At 46.8% G+C, this 14,033-nt stretch overlaps 1 non-coding gene across 1 annotated transcript; it reads left to right on the top strand.

Moving 5' to 3' along the window:
* Nucleotides 1–6,879: 6,879 nt before the first annotated feature.
* Nucleotides 6,880–6,983, top strand: LOC138353264 (U6 spliceosomal RNA). Its single transcript, XR_011223095.1, has one exon. It is a non-coding gene; the product is annotated as a U6 spliceosomal RNA (small nuclear RNA).
* Nucleotides 6,984–14,033: the final 7,050 nt, after the last annotated feature.

Here is a 14,033-nt window from a genome sequence, read left to right as displayed (position 1 = left end):
TCACCAGTCACTACACTAGTAGTGGCAGTCATCTCTGTTCTCCTCAACACCCTCACCAGTCACTACACCCACTAGCAGTGACAGACAACTCTGTTCTCCTCAACACCCTCACCAGTCACTACACCCACCAGCAGTGACAGTCACGTCTGCTCTCGTCAACGCCGCTAATATCAGATATTCAGGAAGAATCCTGCCTCAAACAGCATAGTTTGATGCTTGTCACATTTTCGACCCCAACAAATACTGTAACCACAAGGAGCTTTCTAGTTTGCTATACCTCCATCGGTGTACATAACTGTCACCCGTTTGGTGCTGTAGAATTATCGGATGTATCCATTGTGCCACATTATGTGTCTCTGGGAACAAGTTTACAGCTGTTTACTCTACACTGTCAAGTTTAAAGAAACGTTACTTGTTTGCCACTAATTCAGGTACTGTCTTCACCAGACCTGTCTACAATGACCTTCGGCTCAGCCCTCCACCAGAACTGACCGGCTAGCTTATTTCTGGTTCGTTTGGCAGCTTGACTCCACTTTCTGATATTGTTTAGCCTACAAGTGCGTCTGCACACACCCAGTACTCAGAAGGACGGAATCTAGGAATCGTTCACCCTGGGACCCCTATTGCCCCTACACCTACGATTTCTTGGAATCAAAACATGGCGACCCCTCCCCCCTTGTCCTCGATAATCTTTGCTTACCCCAGAGACATTGTGTCTGCTGACGTATTTACGCCCAGAGGGTGACAACGTCAGGGACCAGACATCATAATACAGCATTAATGTAAACAGAAGAAAATTGTTACTTACCTTAAAGGTTGGTGGAGTTGTGTCACGTGATGAGCTGTTTGTGTTGACTTACCTGAAACGTCATGAAAACTAATTATTTTTTAACTAATTTATATATATTAAAAACCTTATATACCACAAGAATAATCATGTTCTAATTCACATATATAAACAGCGAAGGTATATGTGACATTTGAGCATCGAAGTGATCTTACCTTAACTTGAAGGTCGACAAGATTGGAGTACTTTGTCGCAACGGACGAGGGCGCTGGAGTACTCGTCATGAAGGACGAGGGGGCTGGAGTACTCGTCATGAAGGACGAGGGGGCTGGAGTACTCGTCATGAAGGACGAGGGGGCTGGAGTACTCGTCATGAAGAACGAGGGGGCTGGAGTACTCTTTATGAATGACGAGGGGGCTGGAGTACTCGTCATGAATGACGAGGCGGCTGGAGTACTCGTCATGAATGACGAGGTGGCTGGAGTACTCGTCATGAAGGAGTTAAGGCGTGTCGTCGTCTAATATTTCCAGTAAAACACTAAACTATCCCGGGTCAACACTTCGCCCGGTACAGCAGTAGCGCCGTTTTCTGTGCTGGTTTCCCGCACATAAGTCACTGTAAATAACAGTACATTTTTAGGACTTTGTAAGGCAAGGATCGAACAATGAAAGCATCAACACCCAATAAACCACTATAATTGTACTGTACACATGCAGGCATTAACACTACAACGTCCAGTTCCAGTAAATCACTTTCTTTAAACACGTTTCTAGTATCCATCAGAAGCGGTGACGTTTTTCATATAAACGTTTGTGTTCCCCTCACAGAACAGCGCAGGCCAACCCAGCACTGCACAGCACTGCACAGCACAGCCCAGCACAGCACAGCTCAACACAGCACTCACTGACCTACACATAATGACTCAGAGCTCTAACAGCCTGTCCTCAGGCTGTGGTGTGCCAAGCCGCGACTTCCACAGTGACGTATTTATGAACTTTTTCGCATCGTGAACGTTGTCGGCGTTTTCTCAGATATTGCTAGAACTTTCTGTCTAGGTAAGTCTAGGTTAGGTCATGTTGTGGTTAGGATCTATTGGAAATTATTGGGTGTAGCATTTATAGGTGCGATTTGAACTGAACAAACACTATTGCAGTGATTTTTGTTTATGTAAAATGTTTTACATTCGTAAACAAGGAGATTTAACGGCTAGATTTTTGAGCTTGGTCTTTGGTCTATGTTTATGAGGATGGGCTGTAACTTGACCTGCGGAAGAAAACGGTTCAGGTGTTCCTTTCACGATGCGAATGAACACGCTCAAAAACCCACTCGAAGAGAGTTTCAGTATCATCCAGCCAGTCCTCATCAACCCGTCATCCAACCCGTCCTCGACTCAAGTCCATTACATCCAGCGGTCGACCCTACAGAAGCATTCATAAATTTTAATATGCTGTTCATTCAAAACGGGAATTTTCTCAAGTATAAATTAATATTATAATATATTAGCATATTGTGCATATATAGGCATAGGTTAGGTTAAGTTAGGTGTTTAGGTTCTGTTGGCGATTATTTGTATTTGTAGTACGTGGGTGAAGCATTTATAGCGTTGTGATTCGAACAAAATTCGTCAGTGAAACACTTGTTCCGGATATGTTCAAACGTCAGAAGTTGTGAGTCGTGTGTAAACCGCTTTCATTCATAAACAGGGGGTTTGGCGGGTGCATGGAATCACTTTTGGATCTTTGTTTGGAGGACGGGCTGCGTCATCACCCAGCCCGTTCTCATAAACCCGTTCTCAGACAAAGTTCATTCTATCCAGCGGTCGACTCCACAGACGCTCTCATCAATTTTATCATGCTGTTCATTCAAACCAGGAATTTTCTAAAATATAAATTAATATTATTATATATTAGCATACTGTGCATATTTAGGCATTGGTTAAAGTGTTTAAGTTAGGTTAGGTTAAGTGTTTAAGTTCTGTAGGTGATTATCTGTATTTGTAATATGTGGGAGAAGCTTTTACATTATTGTGGTTCGAACAAAAGTCGTCAGCGAAGCAGTTGTTCCGGAAGAGTTCGGATATCATCAATTGTGCTTCGTGTGTAAACTGATTGTCATTCATAAACCAGCCCGTCCTCCAAACAAAGACAAAAGTGATTACATGCACCCGCCAACCCCCTGGTTATGAATGAAAAACGGTTTACACCCAACTCACAAATGATTTCGTTCGAACACTTCCGGAACAGGTGCCTCACTGACGAAATTTGTTCTAACCACAGCGGTGTAAATCCTTCACCCACATACAACAAATACAAATAATTGGCAACAGAACCTAAACACCTAACCTACCCTATGCTTATATATGCACAAGATATATATAAATATAAATGGAAATGTTCGTTTCGTCAAATTTCCTAATCTCCGAAAGTTCTTCAATTGCTTCGAAATTTTCACACAAAGTTCCATTCGCATCCGAGCGACTTTTTATATACATACTATATAGATGTCACGTCTGTGACGGGAAAAAAACAGGCTTGTTTGAAAAACTGTGTTTTTCATGTATTTTTTATGTGCGGGAAATTTTCCAAACCTCTTTACCGATTGATTTGAAATTTTAACACAACGTTGCATTAAAAAATTCGCGCATTTTTATATACCTACTATAATGACCTACTATATACCTACTATATACATGCCACACCTGTGACAGGAAATAACATTTAAAAAAAAAAAACAGCACCATCTGTTGGACGTAAGAACATTACATACTGTAATCTCTGAAAACTCTACGCCGATTGCTTTGAAATTTTGACACAACGTTACATTCGAATGGGCGCGTGTTTTTATATATTTACTAGATAGATGCCACACCGATGACAGATAAAAACATGCCTTTTTGGAAAAACAGCGCCATCTGTTTCACGTAAGAACAACACACACCGTACTATATATGTTACGATTACATTTCAGTGTTTCTAATTACATTGATTAATTGAATTTTCATAGATTTTGATTTAATTATTTTGTGTGACATTACGTTGAAATTGAGCTGTGTTGTTTATCATTCCATTCATTTCAAGGGTATGAGTATAGATGCCACACCTGTTACAGGTAAAAAAAAATCCGCCGTCTTTGAAAAACAGCGCCATCTGTTGCACGTAGGAGCAACACACGTTATACTAAATATGTTACGATTCCATTTCAGTGATTTCGATTGCATTGATAAATTGAATTTTCATAGAATTCGATTTATTCACATTTTGATTTAATTATTTTTTGTTACATTGCATTGGAATTGAGATGTTTTGTTTACCATACCAGTTCATTTCGTGAGTACAGTTTTTTTCATTGTTTTTCATTTCATTTTATAACTGTTATTCTTATTTTTCAGTGATGTAACATCAGAGCATTTGATGCTCCCAATTTTCTGATAAGAACATCAGATCATTTGATGTTCATAATTTTCTGATGGGAACATCAGATCATTTGGGAATGTATTGGACGAGGGAGTGGGGAATGGTGGTAGGACGCGGGGACGGTAGTGGTGAATGGTGGTGAGGACGAGGGGACAGAGGAGTGGGGTACTGTAGGGGAGGGCAAGGGGACAGAGGAGTTGGAGATGGTGGGGACGAGGGGATGGGGGAATGGAGAATAGTGAGGAGGCCAAGGGGACAGCGGAGTGGGGGATGGTGGGGAGGAAGTGGGGACAGGGGACTGGGGGAATGGTAGGGAGGACAAGGGCACCAGGGAGTGGGAGATGGTGGGGTGAATGAGGGGACTGGTGGAGTGGGGAATGGTTTGGGAGGACAAGGGTATGGTGGAATGAGGGAGTTTGGGGTGGACAAAGAGATGGGGGAAGGGTGGGGGGGGGGACGAAGGAACAGGGAAGTTGGAAATGGTTGGTAGGTCCAGGAGACAGGGGAAGAGAGGAATGGTTAGGAGGAGGAGGGGACGGGGGTGGGGGGAATGGTGAGGAGGACTAGGGGACAGGGAATGGTTGCTGAGCCACAGCAACGCGTGGCCGGGTACAGCTAGCATGCTAATATATTATAATATTAATTTATATTTGAGAAAAATTCCCGTTTTGAATGAACATGCATGTAAAAATTTATGAATGCTTCTGATCAGGATTTATTAGTCCTTGATCAGTACGAGATGTTTAGAGAGGTGCACTCTACACACAGGAAGTGAAAGAATCATTTGGACACACTCTTCACAGCTCATCAGCAAAACAGTAGGCCGTCGGCTTCACAGTGTATTAGTCATATACTGACTTTTTATAATTTACATGTCAGTATCGGACTTCACAGCTTGGGCTGAAGGATGGGCTGTGTTTTCAAGCTGAGCTGCAATGAAACACCGGGCATCGAACACGTTGACAAGTGGGTTCATTCTAACACGATAGAAAGACCTTCTGAACTCTTTACTTCCTCGCGTCACTTCAGTATAGTGTTGTGTATGTATAATGTTGTGTATGGCAGATATATGACAAATCTTCATGATGAGCTTAAACACTACTGCTGGGAAACAAAACAATTGAGGTATGACTTCAGTTCAAGAGAGTTCAAGTGAATGATGCATCCCGTTCTCGTACTTTCGTATAGTCAATATTGACTTATTAAATACGTGCACATGTGACATACTAAACATACTAGTTTTCCTTGAAAAGCTTCATAGAAAACACCGACCTTACCTAACCTTCTTAGTATGTTAAGATAAACATCTTATTGCTTCGTAATTACAATTATTACTAACCTATTATAGGTATAGGTTAAGGAACAATTGTAATTACGAAGCAATAAGATGCTTATCTTAATATACTAAGAAGGTTAGGTAAGGTCGGTGTTTCCTATGAAACTTTTCAAGGTAAACTAGTATGTTTAGTATGTCACATGTGCACGTATTTAATAAGTCAATATTGACTGTAAGAAAGTGCGACAACGGGTTGGAATGATGTTGACAAGCTGTTGACGTGTTGTAACTAGTTTCTAGACGTGATAATAATGTTTTGTTTGTAAACATTATATTTACTATATATAATCTATATAAATAAAAATGGAAATGCTCGTTTGTTCAAAATCGCTAATCTCCGAAAGTTCTTCGCTGATTGCATTGAAATTTTTCTCAAAACGTTCCATTTGCATCCGAGCGGATTTCTATATACATACTATATAGATGTCATGTCTGTGAGGGATTTTTTTTTAAACTGTTTTTCGTGTGAGGGAAATCTTCGAAATTTCTTTGCCGATTGCTTTGAAATTTTGACACAACGTTGCATTCGAATAGGCGAGTGTTTTTATATATCTACTATATACATGCCTCACCTGTAACAGGAAGAAATATGTTTTTTTTAAAACAGCGCCATCTGTATGACGTAAGAGGACCTCACACTATAATTTCCGAAAGTTCTTCCCCAATTGCTTTGAAATTTTGACACAACGTTCCAGTCGAATATGTGCATGTTTTTATATACTACTATCTAGATGACACACCTGTAACAGGTAAAATCATTTTTATTTTTAAGAGTGCCATCTGTTGCACGTCAGAGCCACACACGCAATTCAAAATAGGTTAGGAATCCATTTCAATGTTTCTGATTGCATTGATAAATTGAATTTTCATAGATTTTATTTTATTTTCATTTTCATTTAATTATTTGGTGTGATATTGCGTTGGAATTGAGCTGTGTTGTTTACCATACCGTTAATTTCGTGGGTATAGTTTATTTGTTTCTGTTTTCATTTCGTTTTTTTAACTGTTCTTCTTATTTTTCAGTGCAATTGGTTATGGAAATTGAGCTGTGTCGATTGATCTGCTTTTGAATTGAAATATGTTATTAGTATTTTTTGTTTTTGTTTTGAAAACAAGAATATGGACTACGCATTTATTTCACAGCTGCAAATGTGCAGCACACAGCTATGAATCGACCGGCTACAACATTAACTGCTTTCTTCACGTTATGTCAAAATGATGCATTTGCAAAAAAACTGTTGTATTCAGAAGTGCCTATGTATTACACATCGAATGCCAGTTGAAAACCATTTGAACGACGCAAACGAGGAGAACGAGTCGACGGACAACCTGGCTTATTCTGGTACTCGCTTCGGCAGTACATATACTAAAATTGGAACGATATAGAGAAGTGTCATCCCCCTGCGCAAGGATGACACGCAAAATCGTGAAGCGTTCCACATTTTTACAAAGGTCGCTGCCTGGTGGTGGTTGCTCGTTGGTGTGGGGCGCCAGCTGACTGGGGCGGAGGTCAGCAATATGGCGGCGGCTGGTGGTGGCCGCATCCGCCGTGTGAATACTGCTCGTCTGGAGTTCTCTGCGGCGGTGGATTGGGAACTTGTGGCGACTGCACTTCTGGATGCCCTGAATGTGGATGTTAAGGATCTCCTAGGTCTCGAGAAATTTTCTCCCACTCGAGTGGCGGTGACGTTTGCCACGTAACCTGGATACGAGCAGTTTGTGGGGCGTTGGAATGAGCGGACGACTCTCCTTCCTGATTCGGCTGTTTCAGTGACTGTCTCTGATCCGTGGGGTCCGCTGACCTTTATGAGCGTGCACGGAGTACCTGTTACGTTTCGTGAGGCGGAGCTTTCCTCTGTGTTTGCGAGGTATGGTTCGGTGATGCGTCATCGATACAACTTGTTTAGTGCCGGGCGGCTGTGGGGCCTCCGTCTGGGTACTCGCACGCTGCATATGCGCCTCATGGAGTCCATCCCCTCTAAGGTTATGTGCTTTGGTCTTCCACTCCATGTTTTCGATCCAGGGCAGGCCCGCACGTGCTTCTGCTGCGGGGAGGAGGCCATGACGCTGCTCAGTGTGAGGTTCCTCGCATGGAGACTGCTTCTGTGTTCAGTGTGGGGGATTTCCCCCCCCCCCCCCCTTACATGAGAATGGTACCTCCATGGCCGGTCCTCGGCATGGGGGTGTGCCTGATGGTGCATCTGCGAGTGTTGTGTCTGGTGGTTCGTCTGTGCCTGTGGTGTCTCCTGTACCAGCTGTGGTGAAGGAGGTGGCTGCTCCTGCTTCCCGTCTTCTACTTCCGGTGGATGTGGAGGTGCATCCTGTTCCTGGTGCTTTGATGGTGGATGGGCATGGTGATGGGGGGTGTCATATCGGTGCCTCCCGCTGTGGGCGGTGCGTTCACTGAGGGTGATGGAAGCGTCGTCGATGGTGCCAGCGTTCCTGTGGCCTGCATTGCGCATCTGCTTTCCGCTCCCCCTACGGGTATAATCCATGAGGGGGCGTCATCCTCCCCTGCTCCTCGCCGGAAGCGCGATGCCGGGGGGCGCTCACGCAGTGGAGAGCCTCCTGGCAAACGGATTGAGGCTTCACGGAGTTGTGCCTTGGGTGGTGCCTCCCCTCCTCCTCTTAATTCTCCTGTGTCTGATGTGGATTCCGGTGGTGATGCAGTGCCGGATGACAGCAAGATTTCCTCGTCAGTGGTGGACGTCGGGGATACCTGGTCAGTGGCGGCGGGGTCTCGGCATGCTTTGCAGGGTGATGCCGGCACTGTCCGCTTCCTGAGCGATCAGAGGCTCGGCGTTCTGGTGGATTTCCCTGCGGTGGGGCGGCAGTAGGTTGAGCCTCTGGAAGCTGACGACGCTTCTGCGGTGGGTGGCACTGTGCCCCGTGATGAGCCTGAAGGGGTTGGGGGTCATTGATGGGTTCGATGGCGCCTGCTTTTGTTTGCGCGTCTTTGAATGTTCGTGGTCTGAATGCTCTGGCGGTCCATTTGGGCCTTGTGGATGTGCTTCGGAAGCAGCGTATGGATGTGGCTATGATCCAGGAGCACAATGTTCGGGATGTGTCTGTTTTGCAGGGGAGGTGTGCTGAGTATCATGTTGTGTTGAATCCGCCGAGGACGTCTTTTGGAGGGACGCTGATGTTGTTTTCGCGGAGGGCGTTTATTTCCGTGCTTCACACGGAAATGGATGAAGAAAGGCGGGTCTTGTTTGTTCGGGCTGAATATTTGGGGGTTGTGATTCCATTCTTGACGGTGTACGCCCCTTCTGGGGTGGCGCATCGTTAAGACCGGGAGCTGTTTTTTCGGGAGGGGCTTCTGCCATACCTGCAGCATGATACGCGGGATTTGATCTTTAGGGAGGATTTTAATTGTGTTACGTGTGTGCGGAATTGCTCTATTCCTCACCCTCTAAATGTTTCAGCCACTTTAATTGAGGTTTTGTGGGTTTCGTGATGCGGCAATTTTGTGTGGCGGCTCGTTGGAATATGCCTTCACTGCGCGTGGGGCGAGTTCTAGGTTGGATAGGTTCTATGTTTCTGGTGGGGAGTGTTCGTTTTTTTATTTTCGCACGATCCCGGTGGCCTTCTTGGATCATTGTTTGGTGGTTGTCCGGGTTGGTATCCGGAGTCAGGTGCGGGTGGGGCCTGGGTGGTGGAAGCTAAATTGTCGGTTATTGCGTTGTCCACGTATTTGCGTGCAGTTTCGGGCCTGGTGGGTTGGCATCGTTGCCCGGAAGGCTGATTTCTCCTCTTTGTTCGTTTGGTGGGAATGGTGTAAGGTGGAGTGTCAGAGGTATTTTGGGATTGTTGCTAAGCAGGAGGCAGCCAGAGGTTTGGTCTGCTGTGGTTACTTCAGGCGCGTTTGTCTTGTTTATATGTGCGGTTGAATGCTGGGGTTGACTGCTTTAGTGCGATTTCTGAGTGTAAGGAGCGTATTTGTGATTTGCGTGCGGTGTTGGCTGACGGTGTTCGCGTGCGTGCTCGTGTGACTGAGCGTGTGGATGGGGAGAGGTTCTCTCCCTTTCTTTTAGGGAGGAAAAAAACTACTCGGGGTTCCATTCTTCTCAAAAGCCTTCGGCAGCCTGATGGATCTGTGCTTTCTAGCACGGAAGGTGTTCTGATTATCGGGCGGCGGGAGTTGGAGGCGCTCTATGGGGAGGTGCGTGGGGTTAGTGTGCTTGCAGGTTCTTTTTTGAACAGGTGCTTCCCCGGTTTGTCGCAAACGGAGTGTGCCCAGTTGGTGCAGGATGTTTCCACGGTGGAGCTTCTGGCGGTGGTTCAGTCGTTTCGTTCAGGGAGAGTGCCGGCTGCGGATGGCCTGCCCATTGAGTTCTACTTTACCTTTTGGGATTTGTTGGGGGAGGTGCTTTTGGAGGTGGTGCAGGCATGTTTGCGGTTGAGTGCTCTGCCTGATTCCTTTTGTGACGGGAATCGTGCGGCTGCTCCCAAAGCCGGGTGATTTGCAGTTGTTTTCGAATTGGAGGCCTATTACGCTCTTGAATGTTGACTAAAATTCTGTCTAAGGTTTTAGCGCGTCGCTGTCGCGGTGTCGTTGCGTCGGTGGTCTCTATGGAGCAGTTTTGTGGTGTGCCTGGCCGTGCCCTGATGCATTGCAATGCTTTATTTCGTGACGTGCTTCTCTATGCGTCCGAGTATCGGCTTTTGGCGGCTATGATCAGCTTGGACTGGTCAAAGGCCTTCGATCGGGTGTCTTTGGAGTTTGTTTTTAGTGCTATGGAGCGGCTTGGGTTTCCGGCGGTGTTTGTGGGTTGGGTTCGTTTGTTGTATGTCCGGAGTCGCAGTCGCATTTGTGTGAATGGGTTTTTTAGTTCCTTTTTTCCTATTTGCCTTTCCGTTCGTCAGGGGTGTCCCATGTCAATGCTTTTGTATGTGATTTTTCAGGAACCTCTCTTTCGGGCAATGAAAGCATGTTCCTTGATTGTGCCTCCTTGTCTGCCGTCCGGTCTTCGGCTGTCCATTTGTTGGTATGCTGACGACACCGTTCTGTTTGTAGCTTCGGAGGGTTCTGTTGGAGTGGTCCAGGACGTTCTCCTGCTGTTTGAATCCGCCACGGGGGCCGTTCTTAATCGGGCAAAGTCGGGGTTGATGGGGATCGGTGTATGGGCCTCCCGCCAGGTATGGGATAGGTCGTGGTTTCCGGTGGTCTCCTCGATTCGGGTTCTTGGGGTTACTTGGTTTGCCTCCTATGACCAATCCTTGGAGTGGAATTGGGGTGCTGTCTCTCGGTCGGTTGGGGTTGCGGTTGACCTCTTGTCGCATCGTCCTTTGACGATTTATCAGCGGGGACTGCTTGTTGCGTGTAAGGTCTTGTCGCGTGTCTGGTTTGTGGCTCGATGTTTCCCGTTGGATCGTCGCAAGGCCTTGGATTTGGAGTGTATGGTGTACAGATATGTTTGGTGTGGGCGTTATCAACCAGTGCGCCGTTCGACGTTGGTGTTAGGGGTGAGAGAGGGGGGTGTTGGCATTCCTGACGTCTTCACGAAGGCCAAGGCCCTCTTCTGGGTCTCGTTGCGTCAGGGGCTGGTTCTCGGTAGGGGGTTGAATACGCTGGGTGTATTTTTCTGCTCACTTCACTTCAGTTATTTAGTTGATTTGGAGGTTTGTCGGGAGGTGGCCTTGTTTACCCCCCTGTTTATTCTTGGGCTGTGGGGATTCTTCGGGAGCTCTGCCGCCATCCTGGGTTTCTGTCATTCTCGTGCAAGGCTGTGTATGGGGTGTTGTTGCCCCGGGTGCGGCCTCGAGTGGAGGGCTTATTCCTCTGTTGGGATTGGGGTGGTATCTGGTCGTGTTTGGGGGAACGGTTCTTGGCGCCTCAGCAACGCGAATTGCTGTTTCGGTTTCTGCATGTGTCGCTGGCGACGAATGAGCGGTTGTGTAAGCTTGGCTTGCGTGATTCTGAGGCGTGTGTTCATTGTGGTTTCAGTTAATCGCAGGTGCATGTGTTTTATTTTTGTGTCCGGTTGCAGGGGTTGGTGGACTGGTTTCGGGAAGTCCTGGAGGTGTTTTGTGGTCCGGGTTGTCAGGGGTGATGTTTTGCAGTTTTTGTTTTTGTATTTTCCGGGTTATTCGCGGCGGGTGTGTAATACGTTATGTGTTTTGGTTGCTGATTATGTGTTTTGTGTGTGGGTTGGGAGGCGGGAGGGTTTTGGGGTTACCCGAATTTTAGGCTTTTTGCGGGGGCGCATGCGGTTTACCTGGTGGTGGTTGCAGCACACTTTTCCGGAAAATTTTGGTCGATGGTTCACGGTTGCCTATGTTCGTGGGGTTGCCTTTGGGTCGGTGGGTGCCTTGGTGGGCAGGCGATGTTCTCGTCTTGGGTGGGGTTTGGGTGCTGGTGTGGGTTTGGAGGGGTTGGGGTGGTTTCAGGGTTTGCTTTGCTATGCGCTCCCTTCCCGTTTCTTTGGGCCTCCTTGGCGGGGGTTGCGTGTGATTGCGTGTCTCCCCCCTTGTGATGCTGCTGGTCCTGTGTGTGTGTGGTGTTGCTGCTCCTGTGTGTATGTGGTGTGTTTCAGTGTCTCCGGGTGCCGATTGTGTCCGTATGCGTGTGGGTGTGTGGGTTTGAGGGAGGTTTTGGCTCCTGCGTGGGCCTGGGTTTTCTGCTGTACTGTTTTCTACTGTTCTATTTGTGGCCGTGGTTCGCTTTGGCCTGTGGCCCATTATTTTGCGTGCATGGGTGCTGTGTGGTGTGGGTGGGTATGTGTGTGTCTGTCTTGTTGTTTATGGTGAGTTTTGTGTGTGTGTACATAATTTCTTCTCATTTTGTGTATGTCGTATACCTTCGTAGTGAGTGTATGGTCCTATGCTCCTTTGTTCCTCTGTGTGTGGTATGTTTGGTCTTGTGCACGTGGTTCTATATCCACGTCTGTGTCTGTTTTATGTATTTGGTTCCAGGTGTGTTTTATGTTATTTATGTACTTTATGGTTTTCTTTCTTTTTCATGTATTTTTCTTTGCTATGTTCTGTGTTGCTATGTAGATATGTACTGTTTATCCTTGTCACGTGGGGGATGGGCCGGGGCTCTGCTAGCACTCAGCTGCTAGGGGCTCAAAAGGCCGAATACTCAGCCCCTCCGACTCCCGAGATTCACCGGAGTCCTTTGGTCACACAGAAGAGGACCAAAAATGCCCATCTCCGCAGGTCTTTGCTTCCACCACAAAAGGGGTGCCACTGATTCACCCTGGAAGCCCTTCAGTCAAACACGGGGGAACTACTGTTAACAGTTCCGGCCTAGACCCGTGGAGGAGTGAAGGAAGACTCAGGCTTACCTTATAACAATAACCTCCCTGAGTCTTGCCTGCCAGACAAAAAGGTTGCAGGAACTCCTTTCCCGCCTGTCTTCTCTATCTTCTTCTTAACAAGGTCGCCAGCTGGGTTATTATGTCTGCACCCCAGCAATGCAGTTCAGTGGGTGTATTATATATTGTTTGTAGCCAGAAGATTGCTACTCCCATAGATCTGCTACTAGACTCTTGGCCCAGGGTACTCTCCCAGGAAGGTCTGTGTGGCTTTACCTCTCCCTAGCCACTACGTTAATAGTTGCCACCATTCAGGCACTGATACTGATCGGATGGCTAAGGGGTACACTTTTATGTAAGTCTGTGCTGTTTTTACCACTCACCAGGCAATAAGAACTTCTATAGAGAACGTTGGGTTCCCTAGGTGGTACTATGATAACCTTCGTGTATGCTCATAGAGAAATATTTTAATGGAGGCACACTTAAACACAGTGATAAAATGTGTGAATTTACTGACGGAAATTACATGAACACACATACAATCACAAGTAATACATGAATATGAAAATAAGGATAATAAGTCTGGAGATCGTCAGCCTCATTCTTCCACGACCTCCAACACTCCTTCAACTGGGCAGAAAGACAGTAGTCCCACACTCTCTCACAGGAAGGCCTCTTCACCACGTCGGCGCCGCCTCTTCACTGTCCTGCCATCCATACACACTGTCCCCTCTGACAGTCCTGGACACAAGCTGCCTTGCAGCCTATTCTACTACTAAAGTATTAATGTCCCGTTGCCACATACATAAGTAACTACTGTGGCCCAACTAGCCTACTCACAAAGGGGTAATGGGAGGGAAAATGATCTACCTTACATTCCTGGCTCACGACGCCTGTCCCTCGATGGTGTGAGGTTCCCACGCTTCCTGAGTCGATCCTCGATGATCCAGGAACGTTCCACAGGTCCTCAGGTGTCGTGGAGCCTTCGCGTCGTCGCCGTTCCAATCCCTGAGATTCAGCTACCCCAATCCTGGTTCATCGATGGGCGCTGAGCTAATCACTATTTTCCCACACTCGCCCCTTCCACAAGGCGTTGCTCCTTGTCCTAGGCACGGTGTCGTCCTTCCAAAACCCTCAGTGGATGTGACCCGGTCACAGCTAGGCTTGCCCGCCACACCTTATCAGACCCTCAACGTCCAGCGTCGCCGCCCAGCGTCGTCGTCGAATATTTTCCAAG

Source organism: Procambarus clarkii, chromosome 56, assembly GCF_040958095.1.
Source record: "Procambarus clarkii isolate CNS0578487 chromosome 56, FALCON_Pclarkii_2.0, whole genome shotgun sequence".
NCBI lineage: Eukaryota > Metazoa > Arthropoda > Malacostraca > Decapoda > Cambaridae > Procambarus > Procambarus clarkii.
This window is presented reverse-complemented; position numbering and strand designations above follow the sequence as displayed.